This window comes from Varroa destructor, unplaced genomic scaffold (assembly GCF_002443255.2).
Source record: "Varroa destructor unplaced genomic scaffold, Vdes_3.0 BEIS01000005.1, whole genome shotgun sequence".
Classification (NCBI taxonomy): Eukaryota; Metazoa; Arthropoda; class Arachnida; order Mesostigmata; family Varroidae; genus Varroa; species Varroa destructor.
In genome coordinates, this window is record NW_019211458.1 from 34244700 (window position 1) to 34254101 (window position 9402).

At 40.1% G+C, this 9402-nt stretch overlaps 1 long non-coding RNA gene across 1 annotated transcript; it reads left to right on the forward strand.

Moving 5' to 3' along the window:
* Positions 1-6421: 6421 nt before the first annotated feature.
* On the forward strand, positions 6422-9049 carry LOC111251986 (uncharacterized). The gene is made up of 4 exons (XR_002674061.2): positions 6422-6559; positions 6961-7117; positions 7763-7868; positions 8195-9049. It is a non-coding gene; the product is annotated as an uncharacterized LOC111251986 (long non-coding RNA).
* Positions 9050-9402: the final 353 nt, after the last annotated feature.

The following is a 9402-nucleotide window of genomic DNA, read 5'->3' on the forward strand; positions in this document are numbered from 1 at the left end:
GCTATCGAAAGTTTGATTCTTTGTAAACTTCCGCAAAACTACTTCGGATTCGTGTTTGTATCGGACTGCTTTTGCTGCGGCCATAGCCATGGACGAGGGCCAATCGATGCCGTCTTGGAGTAAGCCCTTTATTTCGTATCGTCAAAAACGGATAAGAGGATGACTGAAGGAACGTTCCACGAAATTTTAGCCTCCAGTTACCCATCGCGATCTATCAGAAGTCTGTCCAAATAATCAGGTCTGCCTATTCTCTTGTCCCTCTATAGGAGAGAAGAGACAAGTGGAGTGTTTTTCTAACATAGCTTGGATCCGATAACGCTTTATCTCGAACCCTAACTGAGCTCGATTGTTTGCCATATTTTGCCGATGCTAGCCAACCAAATTGCCAGTCGGAAAATTTCACGGCCGAGACGGAACTTATTTCGATAACGTCATAGCTCCCCAAAATAGGAACTTGAAGGTATAGTCCTAAGTGCGTTGTCTATGTGTGGATAAATAACTGAACAAAAAAATAACCGATGATAACAGGTGCTACGGCAGGATAAATACAACGTGAAATCACAACGAATAAGCATACAATGGAATCAAGCCGACTTTTTCCGTCTCTACATCATGCATATACATTACCATCTTATGAAGATTTACGCAGTCATTACTACGCTTCTAAAATAATACATTTTAGCCATTCTAACGTGGCCAACGTAGCGAAAACTTTATTCTAAAAGGTAGCTTCTATGCATTATTGTAGCCCTGTAATATAGCAGGATATTCTGCGAAAAAGATACGTATATAAGATCACGTGAATTGGTAGCCGGTAAGGTTTATGTAAGTTGACGAAAGATCTATTGGTCTCTAAGGCCTAGTACTCTACTGCCAAATTCCTACGGAGATAATCTGGATTTCTTATAGTTCTATAACATTTACGGATCAACGAAGGTCGAATGGATATATCTTTTATAGTCCTTTTGATAAATAACGACAGTTGGACAACAGGAAAATCATCACAAATCTCATTCATGTAGTTCAGCAGAAAGGACAGACATTTTGAATATGCCGCAGCGTGTTATAACCATACATGAGTTCAGTACATTAATCTGCTAACTCCTTTCTCTGCTGTGTTGTCCAGTTCTAGTTCCTTTTCATAATTTACTTGAATAGAACGGCCATTGTAATGCCATTTTTCTGTTTCCAGAACGAATGCTCTCGGGCGTGGTAGTGAAGTACTTAATATTGTCGCTAGATAATGCTTTTTTGATTGTCGTTCTTCTGTGAAGCTCCATCTTTCAAAAGAAATGTTGTTTTACAATAGATGGTACCTGGAAGATTTATGTTGGTGTTTCTTTTTACAATAGCTGCAATTAAGATCATCGTAGCTATCATCAGTCATCGACATCGGGATTGTCAGAATCATCATTTTAACAACCGTTGCCATTACCTATTCGCTAGCTTTTCGCGCAAGTTGGTAGTTAGGTGGGCTCTATAAGTAAGAGTATAGGTTAGATTTTCCCCAGGAGTGAATAATATTCCTTCCTTGCATTGCAAGTACATGTGTCGCTTTAGTCGACAGACACTTCCCTTTCAAAGAACACTCATCGATAGCTCAAAAGGCCCCCTAAGGCTACCATCAAATGTATGGACTAGCTATCAAGAGACCGCCCTGACTTCGTTGGTATTCCGCTTCGTGTGATCGGGCCCACAATAGCGATAAACACCGAGGAGATAATGGCCGAAGGCAGAGCACTGCTTTCAGCAGCCGTTGCCCCCTGTAAGCGATGCTAGATCAGGTGAATATAATCCATGTGTGCCGATAGCACCCGCCCTGCCCCGCCCCGCCCGCTCGACCCCGCGTGCTAATCCACTTGATAATTCTCAGTGACGATCATTACTCCGTGCTCGGAATTGCGTTCCGCGTCGCCGTGATGCCTTCTCTAGTTTAACACCAACTGGCTAATGCTCGTGATTCCGCCCATAAACAGAAATAGATGGTATATTGGTGGAGACCTTTGGTAAATAAGGAACGACTAAGTGAAGATGGATAAAGACGCAGAACGACCTCTTCGGCCTGAACAAGCCTTTAAGGCGATCGAAATAAATTTTGAAATTTCGATACTAGGAGTTAGCATTTTCTTGACACAGATTCAGTTGTATGCAGGAAATCGAAATGTAGGAATATCTATATAACAGATAAAGTATAGGATTTTAAGAATCGTTTCATATATATACACGTAATTTCTCACCTCAGTAGTTTTTTTTCACAGATTCCCGATCGTTAAGTAATGCTCAGAACGTGATGTATTTACTTAAAATCCAACACAAAGGTCTGATAAACTTGCAACTTTCTTTTTTCTCGTGTACGTACTCGTGTCTTCCCGGTGATAACAAAATATCAATGTAAAAGCGGCCCACGATTAATCTTTAGAAAACAACCCGTATAGGGACACTTTGTCTTGTTGGAAAGCAAGAGAAGACATTAATACGGTCCAATTGAGAATTTGAGCGCATAAAAGTTTAACACCATTCGTTTCCATTACATCGGAGGATAAAAACAAATGTAATAAGAATACAGGCACGCAAGTCTTCAAAAATTATCACAATATACGCGTATCTATATTTAATCGATGGTCACAGGGTTAATTTTATATGTACAAGTTTCTTCTTAGGAAGTTCATATTTGTGTGAGAAGACAAGTCCTGCCTGTCTATGGACATAGGCAACCCTTTTTTTTATAGATATATATATACTTTTTTTTTTTTTATATAAAACTTGCTCGCCCTTGTAGTAAGGCTTTAACCATGTGCCACAAATAATAGAAAATATTTCATAACCATTATTCACGCAAACATTAAAAAAATGCGAGAGATACAAAAAAGAGGTGTTTCGCGCGTGAGAAATCAACAAAAGGTGCGCAGGGACTCATTACGCGATTGTGAGCAAGTTTGTGCGTGGATGTGTACACTCGTACCATGGTATGGGAGATACGCCAATGGAAAAATCGTAGATTAAGTCACAAAGCCCGGCGATGGCCATAAGGTCTTCAACCGACTTCAATTAACATAACCAAATCAATAGGAATGGACGGCCCAGTTCGTTCCCTCCCGCGTAGTTTCTATTGTCGCCATCTATTCGTGTTGCATTGCAAGAAAGAGTCACGATATCTTCTCACGTTGACTTCATATAAATATGTCTGCATATCTATCAGATGGCTTTAATATGGTAAAGCCAAACTACTATGTTATGTATGGGTCCTTTCTCAGCAAGATTTCGTTATGCGACAATCATGCACGGCCATGTTAGCGTTGGACCATTGTGTTCGACGTTGCTTGAGTCTGTAATGGTGCGCGTTGATTTTCCTTTTGTTTGTAGCCGCTAAAGCTACACTTTTAACCATTTTACGTTTGACAGAATCATATAGTTGACCAATTTTTTACTTATATTAAATACTACGGCTGTTTTTAATTAAACAGTTCAGAAACTAGATCTACTATTGTGTGCTATCATAAACACTAGTTAATAGAGAAGCTATTATTAAATTTCATGTTTTCGAAATTGTTCTTCCGCAATGTAAAGGGTTTGCGGGACAAATCCCGCGATAGGGATTTTGTTCTGTCTAAAACCGGATAGCGAAAAGGGTCTGGTTGCAGCGGGCTCCTGTTAAGGGTCGCCTCTCGATAGAGAAATTAGTTTTCAATATGCGATCAACTGTATATCAACAATACAAGGCCAGCAAACTTATACTCTGCAGAGGATAACCTTACATATCGCATGTTAGGGGTATGGTCATGCTACTGCAGCAGCGATCAGACAGGGATAAAAGTGATTAAATTAGCGTTTGCTTGCACAGGCGTCTACGTTTGGACAGCTGAGCAAGAACGTTGCCCCGTCTTGGCTAGAAAAGTCCGGCAAGCCGATTTACTTTTTGTATTTGTTGACCGGCCCGAATACATCAACGCGCTTGTTTAAGCACAACGGATACCTGATCGACCCTCAAACAATTATCTACGCTAGAGCTTGGCAAGCACAAACGATGCATCCCTAGCATTTTCCTTGATCAATGATTATGTATGGCAACGTTTTTGCTAAGGTCGTTAGTTGAATCATTCACACCTTGATCGGGAACGTCATAGCTCAGCTCAGTAGCTAGTAATCACTAAAAATAGCGGAAGCGTACTACGTACCGTAAAACTAATGATTAAGGTATCAACAGATAGCACTAGTACACTCATACAGATGCACCAATCGTCCTTTTGTTTCCCAGCACGTTTTTTACTTTTATTTAGGAGAGCATATTCTGAACACGCAATTCGCTGGTGCATCTAGTACGGACTACAATTTCTCTTTGCAATGATTCGAGATGTTCGTCTGTTTTGTCTACTTTTATGCCCCCGCCCCCTGCTCGTTCAGACCGCCTCGTGACAAGAGTCACGTAAGGATAATCAACGGTTGCGTTGTTATAATGGGGTACTGCTTTGTCATAGGCTCTACCTTGTCCCCACTATTACTTTTTTATCGCTCTCATGCATAAGATATGAATAGTTAAAATTACAACAATCTCTGAGCGTCTAGGTGGCGCCATTTTTAATCTTTACAGACGCAGCAGCTTTGTATTGACACTGGAAAAATACACGCGAGTGCTAACTCACTACATTCGTATGAAGATATAAAAAAACATAACGTTATATATATATCCGTTTGATGAGTCTTCTGCTCTTACGGGAAAGAGATTCCAGATATACATTTGCGGTTCCTTGTTAATCCGTCGTTAGTGCTTCCTTGTGGCGTTCACAAGGCGGTCTTTGAGTTGACTTATAGTATTTCCTCATTGCACTGAATCATTCACCTATCATCCCTTAAATTACAGATATACATAAGTATAAAGTTGTGCCATTTATGCAAAAATAAAGCTAAATGATACATTTTAGGCAAAATGTGTTGGTTAGCTGATGCAATAGTTCCAATCTGATGCTCTGTATACCAGATTTTCCTTCAGGGAATAACACTTGTGTAGTTCTCACCAATGTTTTTAAATACTGCTATTTACTCAGAGACCACTTGTGTGAACTGTGTCCGAGACGCTAACATCGTTTATATATTTGGCGTATACTGCACTACCTTTGTCCTGAGATCAGTATCTGGGCCCAGGAATTAAAATATGTCTCTTCTGACTCGTATCAATCTGTACACCTATGACTTCAGTTCATTTTTTAATGAGTGTTCATGATAACCAGCAAGCGTGATCAGCTATCGATCTTCCCGTGGATTATTCGACTCACCGTTACATAGACTCCCTACCCTTTGTTCTCCAATATCCCGCCTCTAATTGAGGTCGCAAATAACGGTATATGCAACACGACCACGATTACCGCATGATTCTACTGTTTTCTGAAATACACATCCGTGACTGGGGTTGATAGCACGTAACTAATCAGATCGCATGGCCAAGGTACGTACTGCCTTAAGGTGGCAAAGAGTATTTCCCAGTGGGTCGTGGCTAAATCTGCTAGCTAACGGACTCACTGTCTGTGTATATGGCCGCTCGTTTTCGTTAGCATTCATACAAACATCGTTTGCAGAGCGATGCGTGGGTGGCGTTAATTGTTACTAATTAATTGAATTAATTAATCATTGAGTTATAGGATGGTAAGACGTGATCTCACTACTGTTCATTCAGCCCTTTAATCCGGCTGAGTATACAATAGGTAGGCTCAGTGGAGCAGATAAGCCTAGGTGGCACGGTAATCACATGTCTAACCACGATAGCAACGATCTACGGGTCTGTGATTCTTTGGATTTCTATCGTATTATTATTAATTTATACTTGAATGCCATCACTTCTACGTACACATAGTACGCTTTGTCCGTTCCTTAGTTATTATTAGGGTATTGAAGCTATATTTTAGTGTAACGCTCGAAACAAGTAGGCACATATTGAAAGGGCTATTACACCTGGCGTTAGTCGTCCAGGAAAAATATGGGCGTCTGGCACTCTACTCAGCTGATAGGTTATTGGGCACCAGCGTGAAAGCGACGCAAACGCGATGTGGAGTGTAGTATAGTTTGAGATGTACACACCTCTGCGTACGTTTGCTTGGCAATGTGTGCTTTCTAACTGTAGTTCCGAACTTCGAATGCACACATGGAGTATTTATATTATTAGATGTGAGAAAAGATCAACGACCAACTACGAGAGATCACGCTTAATATTTCTCATAGTTGCTTTAAAATCATTGTCCCTCATACTTATCTTAAAAGAGATAAATGTAAGGATCGTACACTTATAGCTGAATAAATGATAACGATCAAACAAAATCTGTTGCCGACACTTAGTACATTAGTGGTAGTAGTAGTACAGGTAGAGAAGAGGTTGCTGTGGAAAAGAGCAGCCGGTAAAATATCAATAATCAAAATAAATAGTCAGCACTGCTGATCCGCAACAGGTGATACATGTAGCCCCCATTGGTGTCGGCTAGGATTTCTATACGTCTATATACGAAGAATGGTTATTTGTCGGTGCCTGGTGGTTATTGCTTTCAGACGTGTGTAGTACTAAACAGCTCCACACGTATGTACAGAGTGTGCTTGTTTTTACATTTAAAAATCTTTAGTTGTCGATCAATTTCTATTGCCTGGCCATCAGCATACGTACACGGTGGATCTTGTCCAGCAGTACACTGCTAGTCGGTCCGGTCGAATCTGTTCTGGCCGAGCGGGCCTTCAGATTCATTGCAGACCCTTTTCTGTTACCGTGTTTCGCTATACCTATTGCCTCGTTTGTTAGTACTCCTATCGTCCTATTGGAGATCTCTCGATGCACTTAGTCGTCCTGCCTTACAAAGACCACTGTATAAGTCTAGCAATTTCATCGCTCTATTTTGACTAATCAGATATTCGATTGAGGTTCTTCTTCTCTCACGTACCTCAGCTTAAATGACTAACTGTGATTATCTCATTGCTATGCGTCAGTCATCTTCGGCTCGCATCACAATCGTGGCGTTTTGATGCTATTGAAGACCTATTACCTCGTCCCCGCTACTCTGCCACCTTAACAAGAAAGAACCTTAAATGTCAATGTTTAATGTAAACGTTCACGCACATTTATCCTCAAAATTCAACGTAAAACGTAAGAACTCAAAAAACGTAAGAACGAATTAAAATCACTGCAATACACACGATATGCCCTAGGTCATCTACGACTCCGTAATCTATTTTAACGTAGTATATTCCCATACTATAGTAACGTATCATTACAATATTCTGTTAGAGCTGTCTCACGGCTGTGATATTACGTCTTACGGTATAAACGGTAAACGACGTCAAAACGTATTGCTGTTACTATTCTAAAGCGGATTATTGAACATTGCGACGGGCGTTGGATATCCTCTATTAGCCAACAAAATGCCATGATATGAACTTCCCAGATCCCAGTCGTCTATCAGCAAGATGGATTCTAAGTATAATTATTATATTATTTGTATATTTAAGCGTCTTTTTAACTAGCAACCAGAAACGTCGTTGGAGTGCCTAGGGAGTTTGTATTGATCAAGTATATTATAAACTGTTCGATTATTATATTAAATCTATTCTAATTTTTAAATGCAATGCAGATACGGCAGTAGATCAGGTATAGTATTTAGGATCGTTATTCCTTATTATACACAAAGCGGCTGTGTCCGCGTTATGGCTGAAGATCTTTTAGATATTCTTAAAGACTGTAATGTTAAACTATTTTGTAAACTCTAATTTGTTTCACCTACTATTTACGTAGGGGGTGGCAGTAGACGGAACGTTCAGTTTAAGCAAAAAACTAAAAACCTGCGCACATACGTGGAAAGCATCGTTGAATACTCTAAGCTAACTTCAGATATTGAAACGTATGTATATAAATGTATCAGTGTAAGAAATAGGATAGGGCTAATTAGAATTTGGGAACAATTTGTGGATCATGTTAACGCTTTATAGAAAAATAGCCTTAGAGCTATAATTGTCGTTTTAGCTACCCAGAATTCTACGACTGTGTTTTTTATAAATGAAAGTAATACATTGTTATTCTTTCTAACGTTGTTTTGCAAACCATATTTTGAAGACGGTTTTTATCTTAACGACTTTGTTACTATGTGCTGTTCTTGTCTACGCAGCTCTATTAACTAATGTATTTCTCATTAAAAGTCGATGTTTTCGTTACTACGTTTACGAACAGGACGCGATACCTGGTTAATGAAGCACGAGGATAAAGAGACTCTCCGGGGGCGAATGCTTTCTCTTCAAAAAAAAAGTGGGCAGTTACTGGAAGAAAAAAGACACGCAGAGGGAAAATAAACGAGAGACCTAGTCTGTTTGCATATCACCGCCTCGAGGGGGGTAGCCGAAGCATCATGCATATACTTAAAGAGGTTCAGGCGTAGAAGTGGACAAACGCAATCACCATATTGGGTGCTTCGGTTCGGTCTCGACCTTCTTGAACGAGAGACTCACCTAAATCTTGTGAAGACCACTTGAGAATTTTCTGAAGACTGAATTGACTCGAGCTCAAATGTTGCGGTGTTGTTATTATGATGGACGATAGCAATGCTTGCTCCAGCAAAGCAAAAATACTTTGCATATAATATAGTATGTTCTAAACTGGTCGCATTAGAGACAATTGAAAGAACTGGAGAAGTTCTATTTTAATCTAACTAGAGATGTGCTGCTTGCGCGAAAAGCTAGCACAATCTATCGGTGAAGTATTACTTAGACAAGATATGCTAGACGATTACATAATTCAAGTATTGCAAATCTAAAAGAAATAAAGTGGTTCTAGATGAATGGCAGCGAAATAAACTTAGACCATGAACTCCGTATAACGTCTGCCTCTAGGATTGCAATATCGGAGTTGCCTGCCAACTTAGTTGGTCTGTCTATTGGAAAACCTCTATGCTAACCTAACTGAGCTATGATCTGATGTAAACTGTCGTCGAAACACTTTTTTGAGAAAAGCTTGACTCGTCTTTGTATGAAGCTTATTGATTCAAGGTACATGGTGATATATTTTTTTAATAAACACATATGCCCTTAAGGAATGAAACGTTATTTGGATAGAGAGCTACCGATATCTATACTAAGCATTAAATGTCTACCGTTTATTGACTATTACCGTAAATGATTCCGCGGTTATATCTTTTCGCTTTCACCATAGCTTGAAAGTTCAGCATTATAAGCGCCACTCAGATGGGTACAGAGCGGAGCTTTGTCTGCTCTGACTAGCCAAGACTATTCCGCTAAGGGTACGATATCCACTTGAAAGTGTACAAGACTCCGCCAAGGCCGTCCCTTGGCCTTCCTACTCGCCGGCTGAACGAATGGAACAGTCCGATCGGAGGGCCCGCCTTTGTGGGACCCGTTAGGAGAGAGAACATCGAGGGAAAACTA